Raw genomic sequence first — 14,050 nt, 5'->3', positions numbered from 1 at the left:
AGTTTCATGCAACTTCAAGCATGTTGAGTGAATAAAAATCAAATTAAGGCTACTAGAAAGTTTTCAAAATGGCAGAAAAATCTTTTTTTCGTTTCTATAAATCATAACTTCTCTGATCAATGTCTTATTCTTTGATGCTCCAGTGTGCGTTAACCGCAGAGGAGGCTGGGACACTAAGTGCTTAATGGTTATTTAGTTTGTGGAAATCACTCAAACAGTGATGCTGCAGTCTTGGAGATGATGCATCTGATGTTCAGGTCATGAGCCATTTATGTACTTCGACTGTTGAGGTTGGACTGCTGAGTGCTTAATGGTTATTTAGTTGATGGAAATTACTCAAACACTCTCATGAAGAGCGGAGAGGCAAATCTAGTCATTACAGTAAGTAGAGGATGGAGCTAGGAAGAGGGTTTGTGATAAATGATGCTTTGAAATATGTTTCAGGGAAGTGTAGCTCTTTGTTGTCTCAGGCTAAAATCAGAAGAGAGTCCTGCCAGCTGAACCCGACGCTTTGGTGGCTCATGTGAGGACGGGGAGGATTAGTCTCCTTCCAGGGGTGAAAAAGCAAGCTGCTGGCAGAGCATCAAGTGAGAATGTAAGTGAAATGGACAGCAGATGGCTCTGGTTCGTGCACCGGTTGTTTGGGACGTGCTGAGCATGGCTGGGCCTGTGCACCCCTCCAGACCTGGCACCCGTCCTGGTTCCCCTCCGCCACAGGACTCTTCAGGCAGCAGGCTGAGAGTCTGTGCTCATGCAACCTGTACAACTCTCATCAGGAGAGGAGCTTTATGGAGGCCCAAAATCGAGACCTCTTGTACCTGAATATTGTGACTATTTTCCTCTCATGATAGACAGCCCCTTAACATCTGCATCTATGTACTAGTTATGTTGTTTTGATGCACAAACCACAGAGCTGTTTTGCCAATATTGCAGAACCTAGAGGCCACACCTCAGTAACCACTTCCAGTAGTGGCCATGTGAAAAAGAAGGTTGATCAGCGGTTGCTTTGCAGGGTTTTTGACGACATACTTTTACAAGACTTACAATGGCTTGTTTGGTGAAGCTCCACAGCTGCAAATTGAATTTTTCTCAGTTAAATCACAGCATCTTCCTTCAAATACATCATTCCTTCGAGGCCTCTTTGACAGCAAGTCAAAAAATCTGCACATTTCCTGACATCCTTTTCCTCAAGTTGTGAAGTGTTGGGCCAATACCAGTGAAGCATTTATCTTCCTTCTTTTAGTTCTGATGGTAGGGAGATGGACATGCAACAAAAAGGCCCCTAGCTGGGGTGTGTTTAGCCCTGACAAAATGTGGCAAGCGATGTTATGTTGAACACCCTGTTACATGCTAGTTGTCGGTTTACATAAAGGTTGCTGCTAATTGGGTTAAACTGCTAACATGCTCATAAAACAAGGGAAAGTGTACCTCAGAACTTGGTGCACTCCGTTTCAAAGAACATGCCATTCAATGAGGACACTGTTTTCAGATTGAACTGGATGCAAACTGTGGATGTTGCATTAATGGGCAGCACCTTTACTCAGAGGCTATGAGGTGCTATGTTTTGATAAGAAATTAGGTACTTACAGTTTGTTGAGCTAACTTATTAGTGGTTGGTTCTTACTGCAGACAAACCAGGTGTTTATTTTACTGGAAAATGTCTTATATCGCCTTCCCCCTAAAGCCCTACCACCATGTAGGGAAGTATGATTCTCACAAATATATATAACTTATACTTTAAAATATCACATACTTGCATTATCTTCAGTTACTTTACACATGACATAGAAAAGAGGAAATATAAACTGAAGATTAAAGTGCACCCCTCCATTAATCACCACTTGGTATCTTCTGGAAGCTTTAAAGGGACAGGGAGATATGTCTGCTTTCTTTCAAATATAATAGAACTAGATGGCACTCGACTTCAGGTCCTTAAAGTGCCAAAACATTCTGGATTTATTAATAGCATCTGAAGTAAGAGGAGACATATGTAGTTTTTGATTGTAGGGTAAAATATCTCTCTAAAATGTTTGGACATCCACCGAGAGTTTATATGGCAAAAGGAGACTTGACAGCAGAGTTAAGTGGCCTGAACAAGGATAGTTGCTGCACAAACTAACAACTAATAAACACTTTGTCATCTAATTAAATCATTTTGGGGTTAAATAACAATGAAAACTTCATTCCATGTTAAAAAACAAACTTAGTGTGTGTTTTCCTTCACCGGGCAGGCCTTCAATCTACAAATCACACCACCTCATTAATACAAATAATGCTTAACAATATCAATACCATATATGCAACCCCACAGGTGTGTGCAATTTCATCCTGTACCATGTTAATTCATTAGTATAAAGTGATACAGTGCAAATCTATGCTATGTGCTTCAAACAAAGAATAGCAGTAATGAAGAGGGCTTTACTATTTGTTTTTCAAAATCTGTACATCCTCAACGATGTTTCAGACCCATTGGCTTTTATTGAGAGTAATGTTTATTTCTGCTGATTGACCTTTGGGCTACTAGAAAAAATGTATATATTGGGATGATTCTGCAGAGCCTCAGATGATGGTATGGTTAATTTTAGGATAAGATTGTGGTGATGAAAAGTAAATAATTGTTAGGGTTTGGCAACTTCAACATTTTGAGAAAGTTTGTGGTTCAGGTTTAAAAAAGGCAAACGTAAATAGCAGGTCTGTGATGGTACATGACCTCCGACCTCCTGCAGGAAAGTCAGTTGTGCTACACGCCCATCCACATCCTCTCTTTCTGCCAGGTTAAATAAAGGACCCATTACTTCCTGTGTTAGCACTGGCATAAACATTAGGTGTGAAATCATCCACTATGGACTTAGGGATATAAACACATGGATGTGACTAATTTATGTTAAAGAAAAAAACTTTATTTTGAGTTCTGGTTTGTCTGCTGCAGATGTTTTTGTGAGTTACACACACTCCACTGAAGAAGTTGAATTATTGCCGTTTTTGAGATGCCTACTGAAGGAGGTAATAAATGAGTTAAAGATGTTGCTTTCTTTGACAGCGAGCTCTTAATTAAAGCAGTGTGGGATAATGAGAGTTCACCTCCTCTCAAGCATGCACTGCACTAAACTCAGCTGACACAACAGAAAATTCACATGCAACCTTAGACCTGGGGGACAAATTACTCTGGCACCGGCCAGGCAGGGACTGTGCAGGAAGGCGAGCAGCAAATCAATATAGTTTTATAGACCTGAATCATGCCTAAATGTTCCTTCTAAGCTCTGCTACTTTCATCTTCTGTCTTATGGCTGATCAGAAGAGCAGAGAGGCGACACTCACACACATCCAGACTGCTGTGATGGAGAAGATTATGCTTCCATTAGTTGATATGAAGTCTTTATTACGACTGTTAAATCTGCTTTTATAGTTGGTACAAGTCCATTCCACATTGCTCTGCACAGGTTCAGGTTACAAATGTGAAAGGAAAAAAGTTCTTGATGCAAAGTTTGTGCAACAGGACTTTGTTTTGGATTCCAGCTAAACAAAACTCATGGCTGCCATCTATGGGCACAACTGATAATTGATAAATTTGAGGCCAAAAACACAGACTAAAGAGCAATGTTTGGAGAAGTATTCAGATCCCTTGCTTCAGTAACAGTACTAATATAGTACACTGCAAAATTACTCCATTACAGGTAAAGTGCAAAAGTATCAGCATCAAAATGTACTTAAATCATCAAGAGTAAAAGTACTTGTTATGCAGAATGGCCCCACTCAGATTGTGATATATATATTCCAAATATATTATTATTATTATTATTATTATTATTATTGATGCATTCATGTAAGAAGCATTTCACTGTCAGGGAGATTTAGACTACTGATTATACAGTTATGTGGTTTAATTTATAAAAATGTATAATCATTTTAAATTGATCATCAATCAAAAGTACAATATTTGCCTCTGAAATGTAGTGGAGTAGAAGTATATTGGGACACTGACATATTGACAGGAGGACCTCAGAGTTTGCTCAAATAATGTTAATTTTAAGATACTTTCTTTATTCAGCTACACTGTTACATACATACACAACAGGCTTAAATTGTATACTTTTAACTCCATAAAAGTTATTTGACAGCTTCAGATTCAGGTAATTGATCTAAAATATGCACAGAAGTTGCTTAGAAAGACCTTTGCTTTTGTTTTCACACACTGATCACACATCATATCCAAGCTACCCTATAAAGCCCAGCATGCATTATGTATATTTAAGAGTACCTGTTTATGATCAGAAAATGAGCTCCTGAGGTGAGTTGCAGCCTATTAACCAGTGTGAACAGTCATGAAACACACACACACACACACACACACACACACACACACACACACACACACAGGGGGCCCTCAGAAATCCCCGTGGCGCCTCTTGTGTACGCAATGACCGCTCAACCAGTGCATTCCTGCAGCACACTGTACTGTAGGTCTGTCCGTGTTAACACAAGTTTCAACACAATGACAACAGAATCTAAAGAGGCATTCCCACAATTTCACCCTCTAAGAGGAGAAATCGACTCTGCCAGGAGTTTTTAATAGATTTTAAATGAGACTGATTCAGCCAGGAGGTGTCTTCAGTGTCCCTGAGTGACTGCGCTCTCTGCCTCTGCCAGTACACGCAGCCTGACCTTCCTTTTACCTACACTGACTCAGCATTTGCAGCCTAATGTTAAGTGATTATGCTGCTGGTGACGCCGGTGGGTGTGGGAGGCATTCGTCAAGAATCAGTCCAATATCCTCTTAACCACCTTTTAAAAGCCTGAAAAGCCCAAGGCCATAAATCCCAACTATGTGGGCTTGCTGATCAGAGGCTAATTGATTCCTTTAATGGGCAAAAGTTAATGATGAGTAATACGTTTTTGCCCTATATCTTTATTGTGAAGTATAAAGTCCCTTGTTAATAGTATATTCTTGGATTGATTCATGGTTTTCATGTTGTAAGGAACATTTTTTTTGTTATTTGTTGAAAGTGAATGGAAAAGGCCTTTTATCCAGAAAATGCAGCTATATTTGCCTTTTTAAACTCACTTTTAATTAATATAGTCATGAAATACACAAAAGAATAAAAATAAACTGAAAAGAATACAAAATATTATAGGTCCATGTTTAGAAATAACTGATTGAAATGTTACTGACATGGAATTATGCGCCTCAGTTACACACGGTATTTGACACATAGATTCCACCTTCAGTTTACCTTATACACCCTCTGTTCTTGCTTATAATTAGATTTGGTTCATGTCAGGATGCAAGGGTCATTTTGAGCTCAAAAACTCACGTGATTATGTGATACAGGAGGTAAGGTTAATAATGAGGGTCGGGTTTCAGTGACTCAGGCCGCAGTGTATGAAATGGATCTGTCTTAAGGAAACTGAAGTCATCAATAGGTTTCACATTTTCTGTACTGTGTGGAGAGTGTGTCTCTGCTGCATAGATTCAAACAGAAATTCAAGTTCAGTTTTATTTCTAGGGATGGAAAGTTATACTATGCTTGTATAGATTCTTTCAAGAGATTCTTTTTTAAGATAGATTCTTTTTTTCCCTTTTTTGCCATACTAGGGGCTTGGTTTCAGGGATGGTGGTCAGTCAACTATTGGATGGATTAACATAAAAGATGAATGAATCCATCTAAAAAGCAAACTATTTCCCTCAGGAGATAGTGGAGACCAAAAACAGAAGTAAAACGGTGTTAATATTGGACGTATGGTGACGCGAAGTGAATTTTCGCCTTCTGTTACATAAGTTTGACCACAGAATCACTGTTTACTCATGTCAACCATTGCTAAAACAACCCTTATTTCTACTTTATTACCTGCTTTGAAAGTCCCATTGTAAAACTAACTGCTGGCACGTCTTGGATCATAAGCTTATCTGGTGGTGCACACAGCTTGGTGAATTTCACTGCTTTTTCCACAAACTGTGTCTGAATGATTGCTGCTAAAGCACCACAGCAGCAGCATGAACCCCAAAACAAACCACTTTTGCTATATCTTAACTGCAATAAACAGAGTTAAAAATTTCACTTTGTTGGTGCAAGGACATGAACTCTGCATCTACTTACTTACAGACTTTGTATGTATTAACTCACATGCGAACACACCATGACATCCAACAGGTGGCAAGAAAACATGATTTGCAAAAAATTCTGATATTGCTTCATAACCTCTGGATGTGTAAATAAGCAACTTGTTTCTGCTGCCCCCAAATGCCAAAAATTAATCAGTTATTGCAGTAATGCCAAACTCAACACAACATTCTCGCGCTTAAACTCAACGCTTTATCCCTTTCAGGCTGGTGTTCCATCTTTACAAAACAGTGTACAAGACAGTAGAAGAAAGTGCAGAAGACACTTGTTTGTTTTGAGAAGTTGACCAAAACCAACTGTGAGATAATGTCTAAACCCAGAGACACACTTACTGCACACAGCTGCAACTCCCTGGCCAACGTAAACACAGCCTGACCAGACTGCAGTGACCTCTGTCCCTGCTGGTGGTGTCTTGGTTTGGTTGAGATGCACTCCTTCATTATAACACGTAGAGTACGACTCTCTCCCTCTGTATAATTACGGACTCTCTCCTGGCCAATAGCTGTTTAATGACACCTCGAATCTTGGATGAAAAAGGAGAAGAGAGCTCTACACTTCTATTTAGAGATTTACATTCCACTTAATAATACTGAGGGGGGGTTGGACATTTTTGTGAGTAAAGTTGGTCTAGCTGGAGCCAGACGCAGGGGCCAGACAGTTTTATTGCATTGTGGGATTACTAGCTGGCTGAAATGAAAGTGTATCGTCACGGCTACCAGACCCCTGATCCTCGCGGCTGCTGAAGGCCCAATGCATGACCTCTGAAGGTAACACAGCCCGGGGTGATTTTTAGACAAGAGCAGACGCGTACCTCAGCCAAAATAAGAAACATACTGTGACATTTGCTCTGATATCACCGCAGGAGACGCCCAGATATTCAGCTAATTAGGAGAGAAAAGAGCCCTGACTGTGCAGAATGATGCGAAGTTCAAATCAGGTGAGATTTTACTTAGTTGCAATAAAACTTTCCTAATAAAACAGTTCTAATAATAAATTATAAAAACAAATGCACAAAATGCCAAATTAACAAATAGCCCAGGAACTTTAGGTGTTGTTTATTCGACCTTTATTTAACCACAGCGTCTCTTGAGATACATTATGTGTTTTACAAGAGAGACACATAAACAAGTTAACACACAGTCACACACAATTCACAAAATTAACATAAAATCAAATAAAACAGGACCTGAGAGGCCTGAAAAATGGTAACATTACTTGTGGGACTTTTGTTGGTATGGTTAATCAAATGCCTAATATGCAGCAGTGAAGGAAGTACTACTCATAGATTAACTATACGAACCATCAAAACTCTGTAGAAATACAAATATACAAGTTAAACTAAGTACATAAGAAAAATGTACCTAAAAGTATCAAGAGTATTGTATATAATATCATAGGAGGATAATTACTAATGCACTGGTGTGTATGTAGCATTTTACTGTTGTTTTCTACTTGATATACTATATAAGGTCGTTTGATCGATTAATATATATTTGTATGCAAAAACCTAGTTTGAAAAAGTAACTGTGGCTAGATATTGAAGTTATCTACTCAAGTGGAGACACTCAAGTAAAATACAAGTACCTAAAATGGGACTTAAGAACAGGGACTGACTAAATATACTAAAGTCAAACTTAAAAAATAGAGAATGTAATTTCTGAGTAAACTGCGATGGAAATGCTGGATGCTGAATAGCTGACAAATGCTGCTCTCCTTGAAGTAGGAATAGTTTGAAAAGTGGGATTAGGTTGAATTAATATGAATGAACTGAAAAGTTGAATAATATCAATAATGTATAAAAAATGTGAAATATTTTAAGTTAATTGAAGAGCTGACAACCCACTGCGATGGTGGCTTAAAAGGGTAGGTTAACGTTAAAATAGTAGTAAAAGTGATAAATCATGGTTGAGAAGAACTGGTGATAAAACATTATAGTAGTGTGTTTAGACAGAGGTCCCCAAAACAGCTCAAGAGCAATGTACCAATCAGAAACAGAGAACATAATGAAAATTGAGTCAGCGGTCTAAAGGTGCTGAGTCATGGTTGAGTAGAACAGAGACAGAGGTCCACAAAACAGCTTAAGAGCAATGTACCAGAAAGAGAGAAAAAAATAATGAAGCTCTATTGATGAGATGTGATGTTTGGCTATACTATATTTGGCTACTATATAAATAAGTGGATCCTCTGCATAGAAATGTAGTCTTTGCTTTATAAAATTCTTACTGTGAATCTTGTGGTTCACCTTTAGTAATCTTTAGTTGTCAGCATAAACACTAATACGGTTACTAGTTTACAATCATTAGTTGTGATTCCGCCAATATTTTCCACTAAACTGTGAAGCTGAAGCCTGACATCTCTGGAGGAACTAAAGGTCAAAGGTCAGCATGTGCGTCCTTATTATCATTCACACCTTCACACCGTCCAACGAACGGAGCCAGAGCTTCTCTCCACCCCTGGTCCTCTTCCAAGTAAACGACCCCTCACCCCTTCATCTGAACAGCAACATTAACATGTGATTGGTCAGCGGGGAGCAACCTGGGATCATTACTGCCAATAAAGCAGAGTGTGCATGAAGCTTCAGTCTGACAGGACGGATAAAAGGTGGAAAAAAGTTGTTGTAAAATCCATTTTATCCTCAACAGGACGAGGCCTGTGCTGCTTATATCTTACAGTCTAGAAATGAAATGAAATTCAATCAACCTTTATTTCCCCTCCCGCTGGCAGAGACAGTGGAAACGTTCTGTTTTGTCTTCGGTTTTCGGTCTTCTCTCCTTCCTCTGGAGCCGCGGGGGCAGCAGCCTCCAACTCCTGACCATCTCTGCGTGAGCGCAGTGCTGGCCAGTGTTAAGTCTCAGTAATTAAGACTTCACGCTGTTCGACTTTAAAAGCTCCTAAATGGGCCTCCCGCCCCTCCTTGTTCAAAGTAATTTATTCGATTTGACGTGAGTTGTGCTTCACCTCATCCTCGCCTCTCCCGCAACGCACGCTTGTGCTGTGGTGGAACAATGGAGTTCCTCTCCTCCTTTTGTCTCTTTTTGCTTTTGTCATCCCTGCTTCTGTATATGATCATGGCTGGGTTTAATTAAGCCAGAAGTGCCTCTGTTTTAGATGAGGACATAGATAATTAGGAAGTCAAGTGGTTAATCAGGGAACTATTGAAAGAAGAGAAAACAAGTCCAAGACAAAGAGAGAAACAGTGATAAATACTGTACTTTGTTCCTCCTGTACGGATCCCCCAATGATGGGGAGGTTGGGGGGGTTCAGTCAATTATACACTATTATCTAGCAAAGTTTAGTTCTGTTGGTTTTGGTTGTGAATGCTTAATTACACTGACCCAAAAGGTACTGAAATATATTGTTAAATTCATTTATTGTCTAGTGTTTAGATTGTTGTCAGCACAGATTAATTTAGGAATAACTCCAAGCGACACTTATTAAGTAACTTGTTATTCACGTTTTGAACTGATTAACATTTTTGTACATAAAGGAGCATAAATGAGGCTTTATATGTTTCAGCTTTTGACCTTTACCAGGGTCACCGTACACCACATAATACAGAACATTTAAATAAGAAAGGGAACAAATCATCCTTTATCTTTGTCAAGTGGGTGTGTATTAATTACAGAAAAGATGTATGACATAACAGATCAGTTCCATGTATTTACAAATCTCAGTTGTCTCACAGGCTCTGAGCAAAGATAGATAGTATTTAAACAATGCATCAGTTAAACACAGATTATTCATATATGGATCTGAACTAAAGTGTCATTATCAGGTAGATAAACCTTAAACAACTCACTTTTAGATGCTCTTGACAAGGTCTAAAGGTTTAAAAGGGACAAAGATCAGTCAGTGGCAAAACAGAGCAAACAGAGATGAGGTTTCTCCTCTTAGTTATAGGAGCCCTGATTCAGGACAGATTGAGTTCACCTTAATCTAGTTGTATCCAAACAGCACAGGTGTTCCCAGAGCTCAGCAGGGTCATGGAAGAAAACATTAAAATGCTTTTGCTGCAGTATGTGAGCCTTAAAATGCAGGCAATTTGCCAATTTCTTGCTATGGATCAATGCAGACCAAGTCAACCGAAAATGAGTCTGACTAACACGCTTTATGTAACACAACTGTGTTCATAACATACATGCATTATGTAAATATATATCACCAGAGACAGAATTCTACATTTTTGGATTATAAATGCACACTTTTAAATGTCTTACTGTATCTTAGAGGGGACATTACTTTTACAAAAAACAAAATGTAAGCAAAATAATAGCATGCTTCAAGAAAAGAAAATGCTCAAGAGATGCAAGTAGAGTCTGTGTTCCTCAAGAAAAATGAGGAACAGATTTGAATAAAATTAAAATATATAATAAAACTGGGCTAATGTGACAATACAAGTCATAAAATTAACAAGGCTGAGCTCATAATGATGTCGGCCTCTATCTGTTTTAGATATGTGAATGCTGTCGGCCCCTGCAGTAAATCACAGCCATAAATCAGATATGTTAAGGCCTTGCTGATGTTGTTGTAACAAAAAAGCACATGTCCTGACTGTAAGCCCGAGCCCCGGTGATACATCATCCAGCCGAACAGCTGAGTGTGACAGGCTCATCTGTCCCAGTCAGGAGAGGGCACCCTGTTAGATAAAAGACTGAAAAACAAAGGCAGCAGCAAACACAAATCAGAGCTAAACAGCTGTATAAAACATTATGAAATACAAACAAGCTGACTGATTCATAATAAGCTGAGCTTGCAGGGGCTTAATGTCAGGTGAGGTTTTACGGCCACTCATCTGCTCCAAGGACTTGGAACTAACAACAACAGCCTCCGGTGGTGGTCCGCTGGCTGCTGACACCGAGGCAGGCAGCAGTCACATGACGAGAGGCGTCACGTGCACACACAGTTGGTGGTAGCAGAGCGGAGAGTGGACGGCTGGTTCGGCTGTCAGACTGCATCCACACGACCCGCTGTCCAACTGTTCACAGGAAGCATGCGGAGGGGATCGGGTGGGCGTCTGGTCAGCCAGATTAGAGGCTGCCTCTTGGGCCTCGTAGTAGTGGCAGACTGACAGACACCAGCAGGTGAAGGAAACAGAGCTTTAACACTAAAAATAACAACAGAACAGCAGACATGCAGACAGACAGATGGACACAAGTCCCTAAAAAGTGATAGATGATGGAATTCTTGTGTCAATATTAAGTCTTTTTAGACACGTGGCTCCATGGATGGCAATGACGGTCTGTCTACAACTTCAGTCCAGGCTGAAATATCTGCTAGATGGATTGGAAATTTTGCACAGACATTCATGCTCCACCGATGATGAATACTATAACGATTTTTGTGATCCCGTGCCTCTTCTTCTAGAGCCAGCATGAGGTTGACACCTGTGGACCGGACTGAAATATCTTGTTGGATAACTCTCTGCAGTTATTTAAGTTCCTTGGGGAGTTTTCTTCTAGCCCTAACAACAGGTCAAAATATCTCAACATTTACAGAATGGACAAAATCTAGAACAAAAATTCATGGTTCCTACACTGATGTGATCTATACCCATGGGAACATCACATCACAGTAGAATACTATAGGGCAAACTGAACAGAGTGATATACTGTATTCTGTATTTTATCAGCACAAATAAGACACGGATAGGTCAAAACAGCCAATAAACACATGAAAGTATTACCATTTAATCAAAAACAATACATGCCAGACCTCCTACAAGGCATCAAGTCCTCATCAACAACCATTACAGTTAATATTCAGATTAATCAATTAGAAATGTTGCAAAAATAGCATTTCGACAGTATTTAAACAGTCATAAATCATGATTTTAACAGAACGCATGTCTTAATAAAGCGACCAAGCTCCCCCTGCTCCTTGTAGTTCTCACCCTGTCCTACACAACAGGTGATCCTGTGACCTTTCCTCTAGTCCAGTGCTTCCCAAATCTCTCCTAAAGTACCACTTCTCCTGCATGTTTAGGATCTGTTCCTGCTCCAACACGGCTGATCTGAATAATCAGCTTAGTATCAAACAGTTTATAATGAGTTAATAATTTCAATCAGCTGTATTGGAGCTGGAAGAGATCCAATACACATGATGGACAAGTGGCACCCTGAAGGCCAAAACTGTTTTTAGTACCAGACTGTAAAATGGTTTATTTCTGCTGAAATGTTGGGCATTTAACATGGAGGCCAATTTGACTAGCTTGATGAAGCTCCATCTGAACAGGTCTGTATGAGTTGGCATATTTATGACAATTCATTTTCTTTATTTTAATACACACCTTTTAATACACTTCTTTTCTCCTTCTGTGCAGAAAGAACATTATTACACATTCCTCCACGCAGACGTGAGACATGTCTTTTTTTACTTCTGTGGTCTGATTTGCTCATTACATGTTACCTCCACTGGTGTGTTGGAGAGCGCTGGTTCAGTTTGTTCACAGGGGATGGACTTTTGTGCCAGCTTTGCCAGGCACAGGAGCCATGTTTCTGCCCTCATTCTTGTAAGTGCAGCATGTAAACTTCTTCCAGGCTCTGCAGATATTTTCCAGCATGTATAAAGTTGCAGGTCCAGTCCAGTCCGAGTTGTATTTTAGCCTGCTCCATTCAATTCTGTGTTGTTGTTTCCTTTTATATACCCTACGGACATTTCCCAGGGACCATTGCATTGTTTTGCAGGGATTAAAATTCACTGAAGATTATATCTGCTCCAGCACTGCAGAACAATGGCGGGGGATGTGGGGGTCTCCCTGTCACGGCCCAGTAAGACGGCTGCCCACCCATTCTGATCACAGCCTGTGGCATGCCATGAGCCCAATTAGAGGCTGATCCATTAGAAAAACTCAGAGCCTCATATGTTAAACCGTGTAACTGTCTGGCCTTTGCACTCCAACATGTGTGTTTTAGTCTTTAAAGGTGCCTGTTACAGCAGTGGGCGGCAGAGATGGTCAGTCTGCCAAAAGGAAGAATGATCCTATGGATATTTTCTTACAGTCCACTATCCTATCTGTATGTTTATACCTTATTTATTAGGCTCCAGAGAAAACCACTCTATCATCCCAGTTTAATTTCATATTGTGCAATAAGATATGCTGCTCTCAGTGCTTTTCTTTAAACTGTCTCTGGAAAACTTTCTGAGTCAGCAAAGAGAAACGCAGCGCTTCAGAGCAGCGAGGTTTTTTCCACGGCGGCTGAGAGAGCTGGGAACACAGGATTGGATCTGTGAATGGACCTCAGAGCAATCTAGAGTAACAATGTGGCTCATCGATGAAAACCTTCATTGTCTTTGCTCCTGGTCTCAGAGGAGTCACAGCACAAAGAGGGTTTTGTCCCAGTGCCCAACCTCTCGTCATTCATTCTGCAAACAAGTCAAATTTACTGCTAGAAGGTGATGCATGGGAGACTTCATCAACACGTCATGATCCAGATAAGAGCTATTTCTCTCTTGTGCTGTTTTTATCAGAAACAGTTGACACTTCTTTTTGCCTGTGATGAAAAACATCTACAGGAAGTGTTTTCCACACTGTAGCATAAAGCAGATGTTACCCTGCTTGTATATGACGGTCATGTCTGTGATGCTCTGCATTATTTAAATGCTCCCATTGTACATCCCAATGAAAACCTGCACTTGTGGCTTGTAAATCACAAAGACAGAGTGAAACAGTAGCAGTCTGCAGACAAAGCAGAGGCCACAGGCTTTTTTTAAAAAGAGGAATGGAAAGGTTTATTTTTCAGGGCTTTTTCTTGTATGTATAAGTGAATGATTATGGCTGTTTAAAACACTTCAGTGACTTTACTTGCTTATTTGTTTAGGAAAGTCATTGTTTGGAAAAATATATATACACCGCAAACTTAATACTGAAAAGCTAAAAGGCAAAGTTTGACCCGACTTGCTCTGCTTTATGCCATAATCTAGTAACAAAACTA

Source organism: Centropristis striata, chromosome 4 (assembly GCF_030273125.1).
Source record: "Centropristis striata isolate RG_2023a ecotype Rhode Island chromosome 4, C.striata_1.0, whole genome shotgun sequence".
NCBI classification, from domain to species: Eukaryota; Metazoa; Chordata; class Actinopteri; order Perciformes; family Serranidae; genus Centropristis; species Centropristis striata.
The sequence above is the reverse complement of the archived record's forward strand: the minus strand, read 5'-3'. Positions refer to the sequence as shown.